This window comes from Nomascus leucogenys, chromosome 6, assembly GCF_006542625.1.
Source record: "Nomascus leucogenys isolate Asia chromosome 6, Asia_NLE_v1, whole genome shotgun sequence".
Taxonomy (NCBI): Eukaryota; Metazoa; Chordata; class Mammalia; order Primates; family Hylobatidae; genus Nomascus; species Nomascus leucogenys.
The window spans coordinates 1,346,229-1,371,410 of NC_044386.1; the positions used below are offsets into that span (position 1 = coordinate 1,346,229).

General features: G+C 48.1%; 1 pseudogene; it reads right to left on the reverse strand.

Annotated features, from left to right (window-relative positions):
* Positions 1 to 4,130: 4,130 nt before the first annotated feature.
* LOC100580596 lies at positions 4,131 to 23,881 on the reverse strand (annotated as a pseudogene).
* Between the last annotated feature and the right edge of the window lie 1,301 nt (positions 23,882 to 25,182).

Consider the following 25,182-nt stretch of genomic DNA (forward strand, 5'->3'; position numbering starts at 1 on the left):
TTTTAGGTCAACAACATGACTAAAGTCATAACAGTAAAATATTTTAAATGGATTTGGAATAAAAGTTTGTTCATTTATGTTTTATTTAAGAGCTGTGCCCAGTTTTATCATCTCAGAAGAATGAAGCAAGGGACAAAGGTAAGTGCCACACTCCCTGGCCACTGGGTTCCTGGCAAGCTCCCAGCCACTGGGTGCCAATCTCCCTTCAATGTACTCCTTCTTCCCTGGAGCGCAGAAGCGCATGAAGACAGTTATGACATGGACACATGCATGAGCTATTACACATAATTACAAAAGCTGATTCTGTCATCACCGCATCTTGTCTCATCAGTAGGAGCGAATGGCTGGGGGGACAGTGGCACAGTCAGCCTCGTTCAAAGTTTTGTCGATTACGGGTCTATATTCCAGAGTGACCTTGAAAAAGAGTCAGTGGTAAGTTAAGCACAAAAATGTACAAAAAGCCATCTCTTGTGTTCCTTTTGAAACATTTTAACTATAAAAGTAGATTTACAGCATGGGAACTTAACAGTATTTGCTGCAGTATTTTCCAATAACAAATTTAAAAATGATCTACATGCACAACAGGGGACTGTAAATGACGGCAGATCCGCAGAGTGGAACAGAGCAACGAAAATGACACTGTACCAAATTCTCAGGGCTTTACAAAACTGCTCCCGTCATGAGAAGTGGGAGAACCCTTGTCTATACCAAGACACTTTATGTTTAAACTATCTACTTCCAGTTTTTCTACTTCAAAGTAAATATTTATATAGGTTGAACATCTCCAATCCAAAAATCTGAAATTCTCCAAAATCTGGAACTTTCTGAGCACCAGCATGACATTCAAAAGAAATGTGCTATGGAGTCAGATCTTCCGATTAGGGATGCTCAGACAGTAAGTATAATGCAAATATTCCAAAGTCTGAACAAGCCTGAAATCCAAAACACTTCTGGTCCCAAGGATTTCAGAGAAGGAATACTCAAGCTGTGTATTAAATATGCACACACAGGAAAAGGTAGGCACATATACAAAGAAATTTAAACCATAATGGGTCGTCTCTGGTTAGTGAGCTCTTATTTCAATCTCTTTGTACTTTCTAAAAGAGTATGTAAACTGGCTGGGCATGTTGGTTCATGCCTGTCGGGGAGGCCAAGACAGGTGGATCACTTGAGCTCAGGAGTTCAAGATTAGCCTGGGCAACGTGGAGAAACCCCATTTCTACAAAACATACAAAAATAGCCAGGCATGGTGGCATGTGCCCGGGAGGCTGAGATGGGAGGATCACCTGAGCCTGGGGGAGGTTGAGGCTGCAGTGAGATGAGATCGAGCCACCACATTTCAGCCTGGACAACAGAGATGAGACTCTATCTCAGAGAAACAAAAAAAAACAAAAAACCCAAACCCCGGAAACATTAAAAATAGACTTGTGCTAAGCGAGTGAAATGTGATTTCTATACACTATCAGGAAATGCCTTCATGATAAATCCTGAAAATGACCTACTGCCTGAATCACAGACACACCAGATGATAGTGAGAGTCCAATGGTAACTTCCACAGACACAGCTAAGTGATTATACAACTCTCTCTTACAGCTATGAAAAGCTTAAGGGTAAAAGCTTCTATCTTCATTATTTCTGAATCTTAATGCCCAGCGGAAATGCCACACGGGTGAACCGTGCTTGTGTGGAACAAGGCTGCGACCCCCTACCACACCCTCGGCTGGCTGTTCCAGGATGCTATGCTTGTGTGGAAGAAGCTGGAACCCCCTACCACACCCTCGGCTGGCTGTTCCCAGGATGCTATGCTTGGTGGAACAAGGCTGCGACCCCCTACCACACCCTCGGCTGGCTGTTCCCAGGATGCTATGCTTGTGTGGAAGAAGGCTGGAACCCCCTACCACACCCTCGGCTGGCTGTTCCCAGGACGCGGCTCACCCCCTACCCGCCTCAATTTCGGCCCTTCTCTGCTTGCTCAGTGCCCGGGGGATGCTAACGGCTGCACCACATCCCCTCAGCTCCCCTGCAGATGCTTCCAGTTGGCCCAGCCCATGGGAGGAGAGGGGAGGGGTCTCTTCTGGGCTCCCTTGGCGTGGGACTGGTTTCTGGTAGTGGCTGTGTGTCCACCCGACAGATGCTGACTTTCTTGCTAGGTCCACAATCATCTCCTCCCCTGCCACCAGGCCTTGGACGCTTGCTCCTGCCCAGTGACTTCCATCTGGCCCACACCACGGAGCAACCCTTCCTTAACGCTCCTCTGAACCAGCTGCAGGGACTGGATTCTGTCTCCAGCCCGAAGCCTGACTGCTGTCAGAGTGCCTTTTTCAGTGGTGCCTCAAATCTGTCAGGAGTTGATTTAAATCTGGCCTGCTCCTCCCCGTTCACCATCAGCAAGGCCAGCCTGCAGACCTGGGCGGGCCGTGCGGGTGCTGGGCTGTGGTGAGAACGAGCTCCACACTGACCTTCCCAGTGCTGACGTCCACATAGGACAGGGTGTGCTTCTCCAGTGCTCCTCAAGGGCTTCTTCTGTTGCCCCTGGATGGGCTTGGATAATCATACTCATCAATCCGCACCTGAGGCCAGAAACACCATCACATTTCTTATTACTCTAACAGAGCAATACAGAAAAAACACAGCAAACATTAAAATGATCTAAGAGACAGATGCCCTAGAACTCATTCCATTTCTACTTCAGCCCAGGAGGTTGGCACCATCAACACGTTCAGAACCCACAGAGGCCACATGGCTGGCCAGGGGGTGTGCAGCCAGCAGTGAGTCCAGAGTAAGCCATGTCCGCATGTTCCCTTAGACATCCTTTATGTATCTAAGAATTTATCAAATACTTTGTCTTTTTACTCCATGCACTAGGAGACTACCTCAATCTTTTCTTTCAGCCCGTTTCTATTAAAAAAATTTTTTTTTTCTTTTGAGACAGGGTCTCGCTATGTCACCTGGGCTGGAGTGCAGTGGTGTGATCACAGCTCGCCGGAGCCTTGACTTCCTGGGCTCAATCATTTCGCCTCAGCCTCCTGAGCAGCTGGTACTTCAGGCGCGTCGCTTACCACCACGCCTGACTCATTTTTAAATTTTTGTAGAGGCAGGTTTCACCATGCTGCCCAGGCTGGTCTAGAACTCTGGGCTCAAGTGATCTGCCTGCCTCAGCCTCCCAAACGCTGGGATTACAGGTGGGAACCACTGAACCTGGCTTCTATTCTAATTAAAACTCGCTGTGACTAACTAAATTTATGCTACTGGCCGGGCACAGTGGCTCATGCCTGTAATCCTAGCACTGTGGGAGGCCGAGGTGGTTCACTTGAGGTCAGGAGTTCGAGACCAGCCCAGCCAACGTGGTGAAACCCCGTCTCTACTGAAAATACAAAATTAGTCAGGCATGGTGGCATGTGTCTGCAATCCCAGCTGCTTGGGAGGCTGAGGCAGGAGAATCACTTGAACCCGGGAGGCAGAGGTTGCAGTGAGCTGAGATGGTGCCGCTGCACTCCAGCCTGGGGGACAGTGAGACTCCATCTCAAAAAAATAAAAATAATAAATTTATTATTATTCTGTATTCTGGCAAACACGGATTCATATACTTTGCAGGAAACTCTTAATATGTACAAGGAGACAAGAGCAAGTTCTGAGCAGTGATCACAGCCATCAGCATATTCTAGTGAAGGGTAAATCAGTAAAATTTCATGGTGAATAAAAATGATTTTCCCATTCACCATGTTCAGCTGACTGGAAAGGCTGCCAACAGCCGCCCACACACAGTCCTGAACCAGCCTGTGTGCCTGCCTTGTGGAGCCTTTGTCTTTTTGCTGATGTGGTTTATCCTGAACTTGCATTTGCACCCCGAGTCTCCCTTTCTGTCATTTTTTGCTATCAAATGTGAAAAACTCTTACCGGGCAGAATCCTACACGTGTGCTCTGCACAAAAATCAGTTCATCTGAAGAACAAGTGACCACAGGGCAGGCTCTATAATACCTTTTCCAAACCACAGGGCAGGTCTGAAACAGTGGCTTACTCATTATTTAATAAACTGGCACTTATTTCCTGGTCATGTCACTCTGGCTGCACTTCTAACCTTGGCCTTCTAACAGCAAAGCACATTGGCTTGGAGATGCCACTGCTGGCATCAGTGGACGCTGACCCAAAGCAAGGAAAAGGTCACAGTGATCCAGGAGATGGCGAGAACCCAGGGATCAAAGTTACTGGGGGAAAAAGGCATTTTTTGGATTTACTTTTGGGGAAACGAAATAAAATGTAGAGAAAATGCAGGGGTGGGGCTGAGTCCCACCAGGTGGGAGGAAAAGGCAGGTGCAGGTGGGCGTGGCGAGAAGGCGCACCTTGTAGTCTTCCCTGGCGTGCGCGCCCCGTGACTCCTTCCGCGCCTCTGCTCCGTAGATGGTCTGCAGCGCACACAGCATCAGGTTCTGCAGCTCCAGGGTCTCCACCAGGTCTGTGTTCCAGACCATTCCTGGGGACACAAAAAGTTCCATCGGGGCAGGCGGGACCCAGTCACATGGGCCCTCCGAGCTGTCAGCCTGGGCCTGCTAGTCCATGGAGTCACTGGTTGCAGCTTTATAGCTGAGGACCAGGACCCATCCAGACAGCAAGCACGGAACTAAGTCAGCACTGACGGGACAGACACCAGCCCACCCTGCAGAAGGCAGGGCCCAACAGTGTGCACAGAGCTCGCTGTCTGCTCACCCCGGTCGAACGTCTTCAGGTGCTTCAGGTCTCTGTAGAGCTTGCCGATTTTCCCACAACCTTCTTGCAACACGCTTCCCACACGGAACACGGCAGCATGATTTTGCATTGACTGTGGCACAAAATATTATTTGTAAACTTTTAATCCATAGAAGCAGCCATACCAAGAACTGCTTAACTTTTAGACCTGTTGTTTTGCATTTCGTTTTATGTAAATTAAACAGAAAAATTGGGAAATTCAGACTGTGAGTTTATTACTCTGAACTTAAAAATGAAGTTTTGACTAAAGCTTCTGAATAAATGTAATGCTTCTATTACATACACATCTTAGACCCACACACATCCTTTCCAGCGGGATACAGCCAGGGTCCAGGACTCCAAGCAGACTATGGCACCATGTTCCATACGGCTCCATGGCCCACCAGGCAGCGCTGCCTCCCTACACCCCTGGTGGGACTCCTGACGTGGGGTCTGGTGGTCAACGTGACATGAGCCAGCAGCCCTGTGGTGATACACACTAGGAGGAGCTGAGCAGAGCCCTGGTGATGGTCAGGTTGGAGCCAAAGGTCTTCAAGGAGAGGGAGGGCGTGGGTGGCTGGGGCCCTTGGCCCGTCTGGCTACTGTCTTTTGCCTATTTTGTAGAAGTTCCTTGTACACTGAGTTCCTTCATAGTTTTACTGTGGTGAGAAACGTGCTATGCAGTGGACCTGAAGTTTACTGTAGGTATGCTGGGAACTGGGCGTCAGCTTTTGCTTCCTGTGGGACAGACAGGCACCACCTCCGTTATCCCTCCTCCTCCTTGCTTCTCCCTCTAACTGTGCTTTGCTCCACTGACCCTAACTGTCTCTTCCTCTACCAACGCACCTCCATGGTTTAATTTGGACATTTCATCTGATTTTCCTTAGACTCATACGTAATCGTAACACTGTAATGCACATCAACCTAATGGTTTTTCAGGAAGAACAAATGAAAAACATGGCATCTCAGAATCTAGTATTACGTTCTTTCATGTACTTTAGCAGCCACGTTTTCATGTCCTTTTTTTGTATTTCTGGTTACATCATTTCAGACATTTTCAATTTCTTTTTTTGAAATGTGAATGAGATATTTACTGATGTCTGAGCAGATTACTGCTGACACATTGCAAAGCTACTGATTTTTAGATACAAATCTCTTACCCAGATACCTTACTACATTCTTGTTTTGTTTCTGTTAGTTTTTCAGTTTATTCTCTGGAAATTTTTTGGAAATTATACCTGTAAATAATGGCATTTGTATCTACTCCTTTTCAATATTTACTGCTGAGACCAGCTGGGTCGTGGAACCCTAACCCAGCGGCACTAGAGGAATTAAAGACACACACGGAGAAATATAGCATGTGGAGTGAGAAATCAGGGGTCTCACAGCCTTCAGAGCTGAGAGCCTTGAACAGAGATTTACCCACGTATTTATTGACAGCAAGACAGTGATAAGACTTACTAAAAGCATTCCTTACAGGAAATAAAGAGACAGGCTGAAATAAAGGATGGGTCTGGCTAGTTATCTGCAGCAGGAGCATGTCCTTAAGGCACAGATCGCTCACGCTATTGTTTGTGGTTTAAGATTGCCTTAAGAGGTTTTCTGCTCTGGGTGGGCCAGGTGTTCCTTGCCTCATTCCGGTAAACCCACAACCTTCCGGTAAACCCACAACCTTCCGGTGTGGGCATCATGGCCATCACGAGCATGTCACAGTGCTGCAGAGATTTTGTTTATGGCCAGTTTTGGGGCCAGTTTATGGCCACATTTGGGGGCCTGTTTCCAACAATTTACCTCATTTCTTTTTTTGATTGTTACTATTAATATCCAGAGTCAGCAGAAAAACCCCTTCCCCAACGAAACACATTTCCACAAGCACAGGAAGCTCTGTTTGTTCAGTGCTGACTCCAGCATCTCACGGAGCCTGGGATACAGCACGCACCAAGACACACCTTGTTTGGTGAGAACACTTCTAGTATTCTCACGTCAAACTATCTCAGATTTGCCATTTCTATATCCTAAGGTGTGTTCCCATTCTCTAAAGCAATGGTTCCTTCTTTACCAGCTGGCCTCCAACCCTACAAAAGTACTGCAGGGCATCACTCGCCTTCTGTGCCTTAGTCACACTGTTCTTCTCACCGTTCCACAAAGCCTCCCTCAAGCCCAGCCTCACTTGAAGACTGAAGGGCACAGGCCTCTGAAAATGTCAGCAGCGAACCTGTTCTCTTGTGTCTAACACCAAATGCCTTTCAGAATAGGACTAAAGCAATGGACTTCTTTTTAGAAATATGCAGAAATTCTTGCAAATAGTAGACAAGAGATCTCATTCTTGGACAAGAATCCTTGTTATTAGAGGAATTCAGTTTCTTAGACTGACTATATATCAGGTTCTCCACAGCCTCCTGTGGCTAATGGCTGCCATACTGGACGGCAAACACTCGACATTTCCATCATCACAGACGGCCCTACTGGACCGACTCCCAGCAGCACAGGCTGCACAGATCACTTTCCACCCACTGCCCACTCTCCCTCTCTTCCGAGTATATTTAGGGGCAGCAACAGGCCCAGCTTAAAGACATTTCTGAGCTGCTGGAAGCCAGGCATGATGACATGATCAATATCTGGGCCTGAGATGTAAGCACCAGGGTTGTGTTGAAGTCCAGGAAACCTCTAAGAGAAAGCTACCCTCCTGGGGACTGAGCTCCTCTGGCGGTCCTGCGGTTCCCTCTCCTCCACGCTGTGACTCATCCATGACAGCCGGCGACGGTCAGGGCACGGAGGTCACGCCCAAGCACACACGAGTGAACCACAGAAGGCTGTCCTGGATGCTAAGCGGTCACTAATTCTGCCCTAGCCTGCTGACCTTCTATGTGGAAAAGAAGTGCACTTCTGGTCTCTTTCACACTCTTGATACAGTGAGGAGTATGTCCTACTGCTGTTTACCTCCAGATACTGGTGCAGCCTTGTATGTTTATCACAGCACTAGTCACAATAGCAAAGTCATGGAATCAACCTAAGTGCCCATCAATGGACGACCAGATAAAGAAAATGTGGTACATATGTACCATGAAATACTACTCAGCCATAAAAAAAGAATGCAATCATGTCTTCTGCAGCCACATGGATGGAACGGGAGGTCACTATCCTAAGTGAAGTGACTCAGAAGGTCAAGTGTCACACATTCTCACTTGGAAGTGGGAGCTGAATGGTGAGTACACATGGACACACAGAGTGGACTAACAGAGACTGGGGGCTCCAAAATGCGGGAGGGGTGGGGATGAGCAATTACCTGCTGGGTACGACATACACAACTTGGGTGACAGGTACATGAAAAGCCCAGACTCCCACCACCTCACAGTACATCCACACAAAACTGTACCTGCATCCCCCTAAATCTATTTTTAAAAAAACGAAACCAGTGCAGGGCCAGCTATGCAGCCAGCTTGCTCACTCCCGAGCGAGTCCAGGCTCTTACCTTCTGCATGCTGAGTCGCAGTTCCGATGTTCTTATGCTTCCATCAGCAAAACTCAATTGGTCAAGATTCATGACAGATTCTTCCCCAGCATTTGGTTTAATTGGAGGGACTTTATCTCCTAAAACAACAACAAAAAAAGGTAGAATTTAACTTCTGAAAACCGTTTTAAAAAACCAAATGGATTTAGAATGACACACAAATACATAGCACAGCCGCTCAAGGAGCCTGGAAACTGTGTAAGTCTCCTGAGCTAACACACTGCCAGTCCACCCTACATCTGAGGCCATCTGTTGAGTTGGGGCCAATTTTAAAGAACAGACATGAAACGCAAAACTGTTGGCACACAGTAGATATCCATTAAGTGATCTTAGGGTGAATAAACTAGAAATCATCTCTAAAATTAAAAAATTAAATGTAGGCCAGGTGCGGTGGCTCATGCCTGTAATCCCAGCACTTTAGGAGACTGAGGTAGGTGGAGCACTTGAGGTCAGGAGTTCAACGGCAGCCTGGCCAACATGGCAAAACCTCATTCTACTAAAAACACAAAAATCATCTGGCATGAGAATTGCTTGAACCCGAAAGGTGGAGGTTGCAGTGACCTGAGATTGCGCCACTGCACTCCAGCTTGGGCAACAGAGCGAGACCCTGTCTTAAAAAAAGAAAAAATTAAATGTATACAAATTTATATACATTAATTGTATATAAATGTCACTTCACTAAGGTGAAAAAAAGATACCTTCCAGATGGTGGTCCCGAGGGGCCAGCCACCCCACTGTCCTTCGCATTATGGGGAGGAAGGTGGCTGCTGTGTGCTTGAAAGTCACCTGCTGATTTGGACTCCTGTGTGCTCTCACCTATACGTCAAGATTTGCAATTCTTTTTTTTTTTTTGAGATGTAACTTTGCTCTGTAGCCCAGGCTGGAGTGCAGTGGCACCATCTCGGCTCACTGCAACCTCCACCTCCTGGTTCAAGCAATCCTCCCGCCTCAGACTCCAGAGTAGCTGGGACTACAGGAGTATGCCACCATACCTGGCTAATTTTTGTATTTTCAGTAGAGATGGGGTTTCACCATGTTGGCCAGGCTGGTCTCGAACTCCTGACCTCAGGTGAGCCACCTGCCTCGGCCTCCCAAAGTGCTAGGATCACATGTGTGAGCCACTGCGCACGGCCCAGATTGGCAACTCTTGTGTTTCCACGACGTCTTGAAAAAAGTTTTAAAGTTTTTTTTTTTTTAAATAACATTATATAGATATATATTTTTTTCAATATGTAATACATATAGGAGGTATGAAATGCAGGAATCAAAGAGGCCCTGCCCTGCCTACCGCCTCTCCCCGGGCCCAGGCCGTGGGTCTCATGAGGGTCTGCATCGCCTCTCCCCGGGCCCAGGCCGTGGGTCTCCTGAGGGTCTGCATCGCCTCTCCCCGGGCCCAGGCCGTGGGTCTCCTGAGGGTCTGCACCGCCTCTCCCCGGGCCCAGGCCGTGGGTCTCTTGAGGGTCTGCACCGCCTCTCCCCGGGCCCAGGCCGTGGGTCTCCTGAGGGTCTGCACCGCCTCTCCCCGGGCCCAGGCCGTGGGTCTCCTGAGGGTCTGCACCGCCTCTCCCCGGGCCCAGGCCGTGGGTCTCCTGAGGGTCTGCACCGCCTCTCCCCGGGCCCAGGCCGTGGGTCTCTTGAAGGTCTGCACCACCTCTCCCCGGGCCCAGGCTGTGGGTCTCTTGAGGGTCTGCTCAAATGCTTCCAGGCTCACTGGTGTTTCTCTTCCTTTTGATTATAATGCTTTAAAAATTGATCATTCAGTAAAATTGACTTTTTTCTTTTGGTGGACAGTTCTACAATTTATTTTTTCTTTTTTTCTGAGACAACGTCTCCTCCCTCTGTTGCCCAGGCTGGAGTGCAGTGGTGTGATCTTGGCTCACTGCAACCTCCGCCTTCCAGGCTCCAGCAATCCTCCCACCTCAGCCTCCCAACTAGCTGTCTAGGTGTGAACCACCATGCCCAGATAATTTTTGTATTTTTGGTAGAGACCGGGTTTCACTACCTTGCCCAAGCTGGTCTCGAACTCCTGAGCTCAAGCAATCTGCCTGCCTCAGCCTCCCAAAGTGGTGGGATTATAGGTGTGAGTCACTGCACACAGCCTCAGTTCTACCAATGTTAACACATGTGTACATGCATATAACCACTTTGGGAGGCTGAGACAGGAGGATCACTTGAGGTCAGGAGTTCAAGACCATCCTGGGCAACACAGGGAGACCCTGTCCCTACAAAATATTTTTAAAAATTAGCCAGGTGTGGTGGCATGCACCTGATCGTACCATTGCACTCCAGCCTGGGCGACAGAGGGAAACTATGTCTAAATATACATATATAGACACATATATATATATGTCTAAATATATATATATATATGTCTAAATACATATATATATGTCTAAATATATATATATATGTATTTTTTTTGGAGGGGGGTGGGGGAGAAGTGGTGATGCTACAAGCATTTTTTCTTTCCTTTTCATTTTTAAAAATTAAAGCTTAAAGATACAGTAAAATAAACTCATCATTTTTAGTGTAGGGTTTTTCAAATTTTGACACACACAGAGCTGTGTCTGTAAGTATCAGCACAATCAGGAAACAGCCTCTGGCAACCACCAATCCCTTTTCTTCCCTAGATGTGCCTTTTCCAGAATGTCATATCAACAGAACCACAGGTGTGCAGCCTTTTGAGTCTGACTCCACAGCATTCTGCATGAGATGCTGCGTGTATGAGGTTTCTCAGATGTAAAGTATAGGGTATTCTTACAAAATGCTCTTTTTTGCATTTTCAAAGAAAGAGAAGCTCAAAATTTCTACATGGCTCTGAGAGAAGTCGTATCAGTCCTCACTGCTACAAAGTGCAGGGCTATGGAGTGAGACAAGCACAACCTGTGGCGTGAGGAACGATGGACCTCAACTCCGCCTTCGCCGATGATCAGCAACGGCCTGGGATAAGACGCCAGCTCTGCGTGTGCTGGCCTCCTGGGCTGTGGTCAGATCCACAGAGACAGAGTGTCTGAAGTAAGCCACCCTTTTAATACTATCTGTACCTTTCTAACTACAGATATAAAAGGGGGCATGTTTATAAGTTATGGCAGTGCTAGTTTTTATTTCACTTGAATCCATACAAAAAGCACCTGTTGTATAAAAACAGCAGCAATGATGCTAACAGTTAACACCAGAGAAAGGTAACGGGAAGAACGTGGGCCTGGGGTCCCACCATCCTTGCCACACAAACGTCCACCAGTGCCTCATCCACCTCACGCTGTTCTGAGCACACGAGGCTGGATAACCACCGTGAACATCTCTGAGGTGGGAGCGATGCTAACTGTCCTGTTCTTAGTGCACGTAAGACTCACACTCCCACACACGGTATTTCTTCTCCTGCACATTATTTGATGCTATCATGAAAAGAAAACCAGCAAGTGAAATCCAATCTGTCCGTAGAGGGTGGGAATCCTGTTCACTGTAAGTCATCCCTTCTCCTCTAATAGAGGTTAGTTGTACTTTGTTTTTAGAATGGCCTAAATTATTTTTCTAAGTACCAAGAAGTTACATATTCATTCATGCCAACTATTTTCAATATTTCACTGCAAATAAATGATTTTTATCAGGCAAGTAATACATAACGAATTTCCCCTAAAATAACAACTTCCTAATAGTGCTTTTTCTAAGCAGAACATAATGACTGCAAAATAATTTAAAAAAAAAAATGTAACCACAAAAATGTCACCTTAACTGTTAAGATCCCCAACCAGCCTCTATCTAGTCTCAACATTTACCACCATATAATCTCTGGATTTCTCAGTTTAATCACTTCTAGGGGAAAAAACCCAGGCTACCTCTGTATGATCACTAAGCAAATTTCCAGTAACAAATCAAGGCTTTGTAACCTGGCTGGGTGCAGTGGCTCATGCCTGTAATCCCGATACTTTGGGAAGCTGAGGCAGAAGGACTGTTTGAATCTAGGAGTTCAAGACCAGCCTGGGCAATATTGTGAGACCCTGTCTCTACAAAAAAAATTTTTTGAAATTAGCCAGGTGTGGTGGTGCATATCTGCAGTCCCAGCTACTTGGGACTCTGAAGGTTGAGGTGTTGAGGACTGCTTGAGCCCAGGAGGTTGAGGCTGCCAGGACTGTGCCACTGCCCTCCAGCCTGGGCTGATCCTGTCTCAAAAAAAGAAAAAAGACTTTGTAACTTCCAGCGCCTTCTCAAATAGTCTGGCTCCTGAAGAAAACACTTACCAGGCCTGCATGACTCTTCGATGCTCAGGGCACATGCCTGACCAAAGACAACCAGGTCCAACATTGCGAGTTTGCCCCGAGCTGGTTGGCACCACGTACCAAGGCACAGGCGGCGTCCCCACGGGTGTACAGGCCAGGCACAATCCGATCCTGGCCATTCATGTGCCTCAGGACCTGGGGGAAGGAAGATTCCAGGTGAAATGTCAAGGTGCCCATACCTCCACCAGCCCACCTCCCCCAACAGGGTGTCTGTGCTGCAGATCAGAGAAAGAGAGGGAAGTAGGCCAGGCATGGTGGCTCACACCTGTAATCCCAGCACTTTGGGAGGCTGAGGCGGGAAGATCACCTCAGTTCAGGGGTTCAAGACCTGTCTGGCTAACATGGTGAAACCCCGTCTCAACTAAAAATACAAAATTTAGCCAGGCATAAGGGCAGGTGCCTGTAATCCCAGCTACTCGGGAGGCTGAGGCAGAAGAATCGCTTGAACGTGGGAGGCGGAGGTTGCAGTGAGCCGAGATTGCGCCATTGCACTCCAGCCTAAGCGACAGAGTGAGTCTCCCATCTCCAAGAAAAAAAGAGAAGGAAATAAAGACCGTATCTAAGAGGGAAGTAAGGACCACAGCTACTCTTCTTTAGAAGGAAACTTCCGAATGTATCCCCCAGTTTCCCTTCTGCCCCTGAGCACCTGCTGTTACAAACACGTCAGAGGACCTCCAATGTCAGCATCTGCGACTGTCCCCCGTGTCCCATGTTCCCGAGGCCCTCCCCACCTGTGCTCTGGCTCAGACCCGGAAGCACGGCAGGTGGAGGAACATCAGCAGGGGACACTGATGTTCCAGACTCTTCTACCCCGTTCACCTCTTCATCTACGCAGGGAAACTAACAGCTTCCACCCACCTCGCCCAACAAGGAGCCTAAGTGACTGACAAGCTCTGTGTGAACCACAAACTACTCAAAGGAATGAATTACAAAGATCTCTCGATGTACAAGATCATTAGAAATAGGAATTACAAAGATCCCTCGATGTAGAAGATCATTAGAAATAACACAAGATCATATAGGAAAGTAATTATAAAATGGAAAAAGCTGCAAAGGATGTATCTATGACAGTTTACTAAGGAGGAATAAATTACTAAGCCCCGCTCCATCCTCCAGTGATAGAAATTTAAAGTGCGACCTAGAAAACAATACAGTACTTTCTCGAAGGAAACATCTGTCTCTTCCTCTAAGATCTAGAGACAACTGCGAGGTGGGCCCCGATGTCCCAGCCTTCTTTCCAGCTGTGGGGGAGGAGCCAGCACCATCACCTGCCCCTTGTAGCTGGTGGGAATGCCATCCATGTTATAATGCACGGTGGGGAGGACAGGGATTGGCTCCTTCGTGACGTCCATGCCAGCGAAGATCATGGCTGTCTCTGAAATGCCGGGCAGGCGCGTGGCCAGCTGCTCTGGAGGGAGGTGGTGCAGCTGCAGGTAGACGTGATCTTTCTCAGGGCCACAGCCTCTGGTAAGACAGAACACCATCACATAAGGCAGAGAACGGCAACGGCAGGAGACCTGAGAATACGTCATCTTGGAAGCCTGTGAGTTTCAAAATGTTTTGATACTGAGGAAAATTTCCCCTCATGTATGGTCACCCTCTCATCGAATCTTTTCTAAGCATCTTCTGTGTGCCAGGGACAATCCTAGGTGCTGGGACACAGCTGAGAACCAGAACAAAAACTCTGCCCTCACTGAACTGACACTCGTCTCAGGGATCACAGCCTGCTGCGGCTGTCCTTGGTAAGAGCATTAGAAAGGCCTCTATGCCAAATACAGTCGCCCCTGCGTATCCGTGGCAGGTTCGGTCCAGGACCCCCACGGATACCAAAATCCGTGGATGCTCAAGTCACTAATATAAAATGGGAGAGTATTTGCATATAACCTATGCACATCCTCCTCTATACTTTAAATCATCCTCATTTAAAGTTTTACATTTAAGTTTTACAACAACTCCAGGATTACTCATAGTACCCAGTACAATGTAAATGCTAGTAAATAGTTGTTACACTGTGTTCTTTAGGGAACAATGACAAGGAAAAACAGTGCATAGTTGTAAGGAAGCAAATTTATTTTCAATACATGGTTGAAACCACACATGTGGAACCAATGGGTACGGAGGGCCATCATATTCCAAAAGACCATTTGACTTCTCTGTTTTGTTTTTGTTTTTGAGGCGGAGTCTTGCTCTGTCGCCCAGGCTGGAGTGCAGTGGTGTGATCTCAGCTCACTGCGAGCTCCGCCTCCCGGGTTCACGCTATTCTCCTGCCTCAGCCTCCCTAGTAGCTGAGACTACAGGCACCCACCACTATGCCCAGCTAATTTTTTGTATTTTTAGTAGAGACAGGGTTTCACCGTGTTAGTCAGGACGGTCTTGATCTCCTGACCTCCTGATCCGCCCGCCTCGGCCTCCCAAAGTGCTGAGATTAGAGGCATGAGCCACCGTGCCTGGCCTGACTTCTCTGTTTTTTTTTAAATATAAAAATGTAAAACCTCTAAAGGCCATACCCGCAGATATTTAGCAAGTGTCATTACATTAAAGAATAGGGTCAGGCAATGAAAGAGCTGCAAATTGTTTTACTGAAAGCCAAATAACCCGCACACTTTGAAAGCTGCCAAAAACTCTGTGGGTATCAGACATGACACCCAAGGCCCACATGCCGACTTCCGGTTGGGTGTGTCTCTCTCCCATACTCCATCACATACTCACACACACTAAGAGAAACTCTGTTCCACAGATGTGAGAAAGAAACTGGCTAAAATTTTCAAAATGTAGGTCTTTAGGAAGATATGACAGACTAACAGATGCCTGCCAGCAGCTGACAGAGGTGGCTGTGCACGTGTGCCTGCACCCGAAGGTGAGGGCGAGCGGTGCTGAAACTCACAGAAGCAACCCCGGCCCGTGTGCCCGCTCAGACAGCGCTGGTGGTAAATCACACGCACCTTCCTTCACGGATCTCCAGAGTCATCGACCGAGACACCACATCTCTAGATGCCACGTCCATTGCGACGGGGCCGTATCGCTCCATAAACCTTTGCCTTGACTGTTAATGAGAATGCCTCCCTCTCCACGACATCCTTCCGTAATGAGACAACCAGCACCGTATATGCCTGCAAAAAACCACAAACATTTATAAGACCTAAAGATTGCTAGGTCTCTATTTCAAATGCATTATTTTTTTTCAAGATATTTTTTGGGGGAGAGAGGAAAAAGATATGCAGAAGGCATTATATACAAAACTGAATAGAAAGAACAGTTAAGATGCAGTAGAAAGTCTGGATAACAAAAAGCACGGACAAGGCTGACAGCTGCAGCAGAGGCTGGGGCAGAGCGGTGTCCCCAGCGAGGAGAAAGGCCGGCCCACAGACCACTGGCCAATACTCTGATTACAGCCCGGTGTACGTTGGATGTCTCAAATTTTGTTTTAATTTTTGAACATTCTTTTGCTCTATGATACTGTGGTGACTAGTTAAGAATACTAGCTTGGAGAATTCATATCTAAATTACCCAAACAGTGGCAAGGAGAGTAATATGATTATTTTAGTTAATATTTACACTGCACTTGCTATGGGCAGTTCTAGCTGCTTTCCACATATTAAACTCATTAAGTCTTACAACTCTGGGTTACGACCCCCTTTCTCAGTGACAAGCAAATTAACGCTTGGTAACATCCAGTCATGCAGCTGAGGACAGAGCTCAAACCCAAACCTGGGCAGTCCGGCGGCCTGTGCTCCAAACAGCGGCTCTGTGACTCCTCGGTGCGATGAGAAACAGGGCGTGCAAGCTCTCGAATTTTAACAAAGGAGATCAAAAACCCTAAACTAAATGTATTTCAAAAGCTACAATTTTTATTCTATAAAAAAGGGCAATCTTGCTTTCAAAACAAGAATGTGATTCTTGCATCTCACCTGTCTTTTGATTTTCTAAGTTTCAACGCTCTTTTTTCTGTGGTTACTTCTCACATATTGAAGACAAAGCATGAGAAGTGGAGCTCTAAGCAAATCACAGAGGGAATTCAGGGGCTCAGTGACATCTTACTGATTAAAAACAGTAATAAAAAATACAACAGGCCAGGTGCAGTGGCTCATGGCTATAATCCCAGCACCCTGAGGGGCGAGGCAGGAGGATCGCCTAAGCCCTGGAGTTTGAGACCAGCCTGGGCTTCAAATGGTGACACCCCGTCTCTACCAAAAACAAAAAAACCCTCGAAAATTAGCTGGACATGGTAACACATGCCTGTAGTCCCAGCTGTTTCGGAGGCTGAGGTGGAAGGATCGTTTGAGCCTGGGAGACAAAGGCTGCAGTGAGTCTAGATTGCTCCACTGCACTCCAGCCTGGGCAACAGAGCAAGACCCCATCTCTAAACAAATTAAAAAAAAAAACCTACAACAAATTCATTTCTTATTTTCATCCCTTCCAGGGATCAGAAAGCTGACACTGACAGAGAAAGAGAAGACACAGGTCTGGTCCTTCAGCACCACTTCAGGGGTCTCCATCGTCCACAGGTCAGAAAAGCAACCCAGAAAAGTCCAGGAGTGTCACATATCCCAAGTTAAAACCTGGTATAGAAGATTATCAATTCAACTTTCCAAAATAGATGCAAGAAGTCACACATTGCCTTAGGGGCAGCTCCTCAAGGCACATGTCTGGTCCTGTCACATCAACAGTCGCTGCATGTGTCCCACACCGCTGTTCTCTGTTGCTTTTTACGTAATCTCTGGCTGACTCACTGGGCACGCTAACCCATTCCCCGCTGTCACCATAAGCCCCAGCACTACGTGTCCTGTCTCAGGTGGACCGGGGGCGGCCTTACCCTCCTGTATAAGGTGTGCAATATTGAGTGGCCGGTCCGATCAGCCACACAGCAGCACCGACGGGCCTGCCCACCCTTTCCAAACTTGAGGCTCTGTCCACCAAATGCACGCTGATAAATCTTCCCATCTTCAGTTCTGCTAAATGGCAAGCCATAATTTTCTAGCTGTGAAAGATAAACAAAAACCTTATTACCTTAAAGGAGTCAAGATATTCACAACTAATCTACACTAAACAACTTTAACACAAATCTGCAAACCCAAAGTAAACTATTTTATGAACATGTCAACACTTCATCAAAGAGAAGCTTTTCTTGTTACATGTAATGCATAGTTCATGACGGACAAAGACTTCTCTTGTGAGCTTTGCTAATCACCATTCTTTCGGCTGCCACATCTGCCTCAATTGCTTACATTTTTTCCCAGACTCTTGTACTAGAAACAGACCACCAGAGCACCCAGAGCCTCCCGCCCATCACCTCGACCACGGCAGCGGGGGCCTGCTCCACCATGTAGTGGATGGCATCCTGGTCCCCCAGCCAGTCGGAGCCCTTCCCGGTGTCGTAGAAATGCCACCTCCAGTTGTCCTCCTCCATGTTCCCCAGAGCAGCATTGATTCCTCCCTGGAAACACCAACCACTCCTTACGAGCCACAAACAGGAGCCCCAGCTTTCTCTTCCAGGCCCAAATCCACCCACTGGGGGATTCAGAGAAAGCCAACTACTCACACGGTGACTCCAGTGAGGGCTGACCTCAGCAGAGGAGCAGCGAGGCCTGACAGATCCCAGATCACAACCCCTCCCTGACTCGCCCAGTCGTTCCATCCCTTAGCCTCAGTCTCCTCATCTGTGTGGTGGAGACACAGGGAACTCCAGGAAGGGCTGACTGCAGCAGTGAGTGAAAGGCTACCTGTAATATGCTTATTACCTAACATTATCTGGCACAGAAAAGGTACTCAACAAATCTTTCCAGGCAGTTTGATTAACAAATCTTCCCAATGGCATTTACGGGCATGCGTTAAAGATTAGAAGTGCCTCCTGCCAAGTAATAAACTCCACACTCAGAGTCACACTCCCCTGTACCCCTACTTCCTTTGGCTGTATGTGCCCACCACCGTCTTACCCCTCAGAGAGTCCCGGAAGACAGCAGCACAGGGACAAATGAAACCCTTGCCCTTTTCTTCCCCAACCTAAACTCTGATTCCTCCTCTTTAGATGATCTCCTTTTCTTAAGGTGTTGGGGCGGCGGGGGTGGGTGGGGAGGGTAGCAGGCGAGATGGTCACAGAAAACCCAAGTGTGACTGGAGTCTCAATTAAGAGTGACAACAAGGCTCCCGCCCTTCAAAGTCCCCAGGGAAGAGGCTCCAGGGAGAGACCCCTGAGAGGGTGAGCTCAGTGAGTAAGGCACAGCAAGAGGCCATGTGGCTGGCAGCGGGAGGAGGCAGGAGGCTGCCCAGGTAGAAAGTGCGAAGCTGCGCAGGACCTGCACGGAGTGGGAGCACGGTGGGGCACCTTTCTCTTACCTGCGCCGCAACAGTGTGTGACCTGGTAGGAAACAGCTTTGTAACACACGCTGTATTAAACCCTGCCTCAGAAAGGCCAAATGCGCTGCAAGCCTGCCCCTCCAGCGCCTACCACCACTGCGTCGAATTCATGGTCCACTACTGGATACTGGCAGAAATCTGGAAAAGAAAAATTCACCTGTCAATCACATGTTCCACTATGCCAAACATGAAGACTCTTGTGACAGTGAAAGAGCCTGACAAACATAAAAGGAGCAACTGCTGGGCACACAGGGCCTCCATCCTGTCCTGGGCTGAGCCTGAACAGTGCGGGCAGAGGTGGGCACATTCGCACCTGGAGAAGGGACTGACAATCAGATTCTATGAATGGTAGAGGGTCTATCCCATGGGATCAGACTGAGGACCACAACTCTACTTCAGGGCCGTGCCTATGCTTATGCCTGAGAAGGTGCCAAGGACTATTCTGTCGCTATTGTGAGCTTATGAGAAAAGAACTTCTCAGCAAGTTTCAGTTTTCCAACAGAGAGAGAACAGGCACACTCAACACCAAGGAACCCACACCGGAAGGGCCCCACGGTCCTATTTTCAGTAGGATTTTATCATCTATCACAGCAGATACTGTTCATTTTATTCCTTTACTTGACCTAAATTTAAATCTAGTTTATGGATACATAAGAGATACAAGTAAAAATGTTAACATCTATGTTTATGTTTGTACTTACAATTAAGTATTATTACACTGAAAATAACTTCAGCATGCACTGGATACCTATGAGAAATTTTTCTCTTATGTCTATGACTCATATGAAAACAAACTGGTATAGATCCTTACCCCCTAAGCCAAAAAAATCATTTATAATGGAACAGAAAGCATGAACTTACGGAATCTGAAACTTTAGCAGATGCCCTCTTGTTCCTTCAACAGTGAAGTGAAAACCTCGGGTTCCTGTTTGCAACACTGTTGGCCACTGGAGACACAGAAGACACAGAGCCAGAGGGTTAGTGTCCTGAAGGAACAAATGCTGTGGGGGATAGTAATTCAGATTTCCCCCTGCAAACTGTTCACCTTCTTATGTATCCAGGTGCTCCTGTGCATCCAGAAAGCTCAGCTGGGACCCTCTACTTAACCCTGAAGGGCAGCCCAAGGGGCAACGAAGGACTGAGCCCCAGGTCCTCCTTTCCACCCTGACTTGGCACTCTAGAAAACCAGGATGAAGCTTGTTTCCAAACAGGACACTCACTGACTCAGATACGAAATGAAAAAGGCACACTTCCTCTGTAAAGTCTTCATTTATGCTACTTCGTGGAGAAGGGGAAAGACATCTACATCGTATTACTGTATGTGGTATTTTGCAAATAATGAAGCATTTTAACTGGCTCCATCAGAGCCCTTTCCACACTACAGTTCCAATCGTCCATGAGGGCTTGCGGTCGGTTCAAAAGGCACTGGACACTGAATCAGGAGATCTGTATCCTGGAACAGTAAAAGCTGACAGCCCAGAGAGAAGAGCTGTCATACCTTCATGACACAGGAGGATGTCGGATGCACACTCTCCCCTGCCTGGCTGCTCCTGGCTTTTTCCTGGCCAACGTCTACAACTTGACATATCTCACTGCTTAAATTTTCCATCTTAGAAACCTTTACTCAAGAAAACTCGTTTTAGTGTTTAGTTTTTAGTGGCTCTATGTAAGAGAGGTGACACTGTCCCATATGCTAAGGTTGGCCAGCCATTCGGGGGATACCTTTTCCATTCTGCTAGTGGCATTTTAGAAGACCACTGAATAGTCTCAGAAATATCATAGGCCGGGCGTGGTGGCTCACGCTTGTAATCCCAGCACTTTGGGAGGCCGAGGCAGGCGGATCACGAGGTCAGGAGATCGAGGCCATCCTAGCTAACATGGTGAAACCCCGTCTCTATTAAAAAATACAAAAAAAAAAAAAAGTAGCCGGGCGTGGTGGCGGGCGCCTGTAGTCCCAGCTACTCGGGCGGCTGAGGCAGGAGAATGGTGTGAACCCGTGAGGCGGAGCTTGCAGTGAGCGGAGATTGCGCCACTGCACTCCAGCCTGGGTGATAGAGCGAGACTCCGTCTCAAAAAAAAAAAAGAAATATAAAGAATAGTTTTAGGGGCTGGGCACGGTGGCTCATGCCTGTAATCCCAGCATTTTGGGAGGCCAAGGTGGGCGGATCACCTGAAGTCAGGAGTTCGAGTCCAGTCTGGCCAACATGGCGAAACCCCCTACTAAAAATTAGCTGGGCGTGGTGGCGGGCACCTGTAATCCCAGCTACTTGGGAAGCTGAGGCAGGAGAATCGCTTGAACCCAGGAGGCAGAGGTTGCAGTGAGCCTAGACTGTGCCACTGTACTCCAGCCTGGGCGACAGAGAGAGACAATGTCTCCAAAAAACAAAAGAAAAGAAAAAAAAAGCTTTAGGAAATAATACACTCAGCAATCAGAAAAGGGGATGTGAGGGATGTCTTCAAGTATTTAGAAATACTTGCAATTCAGAAATTACTTATTATGTGGGATAAAAAATTATTCTTTATTTCTCTAATTTCTAGTCTCTGTTTTTACTGACATAAGCTAATTTCGTTTTTTCTTTTTTCAGAAAAGAAAATGAGAAAGAACGAATATTCTTCTACCTTAATATAATTTTTTACATGGTAAAATCATATTTTAAGAAAGAAGTCTTTGAAATAGTTTTAATACAAACGTTCTTGAAAATTTTGTAAAGTGCCCTATTAACATAGGTAATAGCACCAATAAAAACAGTACACTATACCAAATGTAAGTAGAAACAGGGAAATCACTCAATGTTTATTTGTTCTTTCTAGGATGTCGAGGTGGAATACCCACTGCCCACCCCCCACCACACACACACAGAGCTGGCTTAAAAGGGGCAGCTACTATAACACAATCTTGAACAAATTATCATGCCATCCCCTGGGGAAAAGGACACTAACCCTCTGCTTCTAAATCTAATCTGGGGCAGATTTTTGAATCTGGAAAGCCCAGCTTCAAGCCAATGTCAGTCTTTAGATAAAACTCAAAACTAGTTTTGACACAAAACTAGTCTTTTGTGCCAATTATTAATTTTTTTAGGAGAAACTATCAAACATTTCCTCTAAGAAAAAAAAATAGGGAACATATAACTAAAAGGAATACTTAGACCTTGCTTAACAATACAGAATTTCAGATGACTGAATCAGGAGGTGGAGGGGGAAAAGTAAGAAGTGCAGAGACATTAATATCCGAAATCTAGCAAAGTAAGGCGTCCTCATCGAATAAAATGCACCTATAAATCATGAGCAAGAAGCTAGTCTGCATGTACAACCTACACAATTACAAAAGCAGCCAACGAAGAACCTAAAAACGCACGACATTCTGTAGGAAAAGCTACCTTCATCAAGATACAAAGGCTTTTACAAAACCCAAGACTAAATTTTGGTTCCATTTTGCTATCTTGCCATCTTGTCTGAGGTGCCTGGGGTCTTAGTCTGCAGAAGGAACACTGGGCACCATCTGGGTTGAGGACAAAGGCACTAGCTCTAGCTTTTCTCCAATCACAAGCTACCATTTCCCCTAAAAAGCCCCACTGACCATGGGCTTTACTTCCTGCTTGTGGACGCCCTCCTAGCAGCTCTTAAGAGCCCAAGATGCGGCGGGGGTCTCTGCTCAGTCAGCACCAACCACAGCAACACACTAGAACGGTTTACATGCTTTCTGATGTTGACAGGATGGCTGTATGACTAATCCTCACATTTAATTCAAAGAGATTTTTAATAGCTATTTCAAAAAGGAGAAAACTTCACAAAGGCATAGTTCAAATCAATATTGCTGAATGCCTTGGTTCCTACTGAGATTTTTACTCTGCAATTTAAAATTACTTTGTAATTAAGGAGGTGGGTGGGTAAGTCCATTTAAAAGAACCGAACAACTAAACCTATCCAATTTAGCTTGATTAAATAAAACCCTAGAAGGCCGACTCTGATGATGCAATCGTAGAGGGCACATTCAGACAAACTCAGAGAGCAAGGCTTCAGGGAAGTGGAACCCTGACCGTCATCCTGGACTAAACCGAGCCCGGCCCTCGAGGCACTCAGCGCACAGGCAAGCACAGGTCCCGGCGTCCTCGCTCGGTCAATGCCCTAAGCTCTCCGTCTGATTTTTAAACACTGGCACAGCTGCTTTTAAACACGGGCACATTTTTGGCGGCACAAGGGCCACCAAACAGGACCCAAAGTAGAGACCCTTAACTTACAAGGTCTCGAAGTGGACATGCACAGATTTGCGCTTTCTGGAAAGGGGAACTGCAAGCCCAAGCTCGGGCGCGCCGCGCTTCCCACCAGACGCCCACCCGGCCCAGCCCGGCCACGCCTCGCACCCACCCGGGCGGTTTCACCCGCCCCGCCAGCCCCACCCACGGGCTGCGGGCGGCCCCTCAGGACAACCCGCACAGAGGGCGGCAAAGGCCCAGCCCAGCCAGGGCTCCACCCCGGTGACCTTGGGCAGACACGACTCCTCCCCGAGTCCACCCGCCAGGCACTGAGGCGAGGAGCTACCTCAGCCCGCGAGGTCGCCGGACCCCAGGCCCGGACCAAGGCGGCGGAGGGGAGGCCCAGCAAGCCCGCGGGGTCGTGACCTTCACCGGGACGCGGACTACCTGCTAAGGACCGAGCTCCCCAGGCCCCCGAGTACGCCCCGCGGCTCCCCCTCGCACCGGCCCAGGGCTCTCCCAGCCCCTTCCCGATCGCCGGGCAGGGGGCGCGGGGACCCGGCGCCCGCTCCGCTCGGACCCACTGGGGACCGTCCCGCTCCTACCGCCGCCTCGCCCCCCGCCTGCCCCGCCCCGGTCCGCGGCAGGGACTCACCGCCTTGACCCGCACCAGGCGCCGAGCGCTCAGCATCCGCCACAGGCCCCGGACCCCCGACATGTCTGTAGTCGCCGCCGCGCAGCCCCGCCAGTCCCCGCGCAGACTGCGCCTGCGCACCACACCGGGTAGAGCCGGCGGGAAACCCGGCCCGCGCACCACCCCCGGGTCGGGGGGGGGGGGGGGGGGGCGGTAGTGGGGGACATCGCGCCTGCGCAGCACGCTGCGCCCGGGCCGGGGGCTAAAGGGGAAGCCGCGCCTGCGCAAAGCGGACTCGCGGACGGTGGCGCTGGGTGGACACGGAGACCCCGCGCTCCCCGACTGAGATAGGGCGGGCCCTATTCCGGGGAGGTGTTGGGCACCAACATTTTTTAAAGCCCCGTGGGTGGTTCTCCGGGATCTCCCAGACCGAGAGGGTCTGAACGTTCAGACCGCAGGGAATGGGGTGGGAGGGGCGGCGCTCGTCCGCTGAGGTGGGCGGGAGCGGTCCGGGGCCTCCGGCCTCTAGTGACCAGGAGTGACCCTCGGTCTCCCGTCTCCGAGGGGCGGGAGCGATCCTCAGCCCTGTCCCCAGCCTCTGGTTTCCGGCTAATTTTTAAATTTTTTGTAGAGGCGGGATCTTGCTGTTGCCCGGGCTGGTCTCGAACTTGTGGCCTCAAGCGATCCTCCCTCCTCGGCCTCCCCAAGTGCGGGGATTACGGACAGAGCCACTGCGCACGGCTGTGGTCAGCTTTGAAAGCTGGGCAGATCCCTTTGGCTTATATGCCTTTCTGATTTTGCTTCTGGTTCAGATAGTATTTTAATCTTTCTAGTGTGTCTTTTTGTAAGATATCTGAAATCTTTTTGTGGAATGAAGTGGCATGAAAAATAAACTAATAATCATTAGTAATTATGTTTCCTGTCTTTTCACTTTATTAAAATCTTCATCTTATGCATAATGCTTAACAGTTTTGAGTTATTTTAGTAAATGTGCAAGGGTTCAGTCCCATTTTGTTGATATTTAGGTTGTTTCCCATTTTTGCTCTTAATAAATAACACCGTACAGAACATATCTGTGACCATCACTTTATCTTTAGGATTATTTTCTTAGATGTGTGCCCCAGACGTGGCCTTTATTGGCTTGCAGGGAGTGAACATAATACCTCCTGGAATTTTTTTTTTAAGTTACACAGTTTTAGTCCTGGGTTAGTTATCTAATTGTTTGGTTTGAGACAGAATTTTGCTCGTTGCCCAGGCTGGAGTGCAATGGCGCGATCTCTGCTCACTGCAACTTCTGCGTCCAGGGTTCAAGAGATTCTCCCGCGGAGCTTACAGTGAGCGGAGATCGCGCCCCTGCACTCCAGCCTGGGCAACAGAGCAAGACTATATTGCTTTAATTTATTCTGCCGGCTATCTGGAGAAATGCAACCTCATCAGCAGAAATTATTTCCACCCTGCCGCTTTTTAAATGTTATTTCCTATAGCCAGGT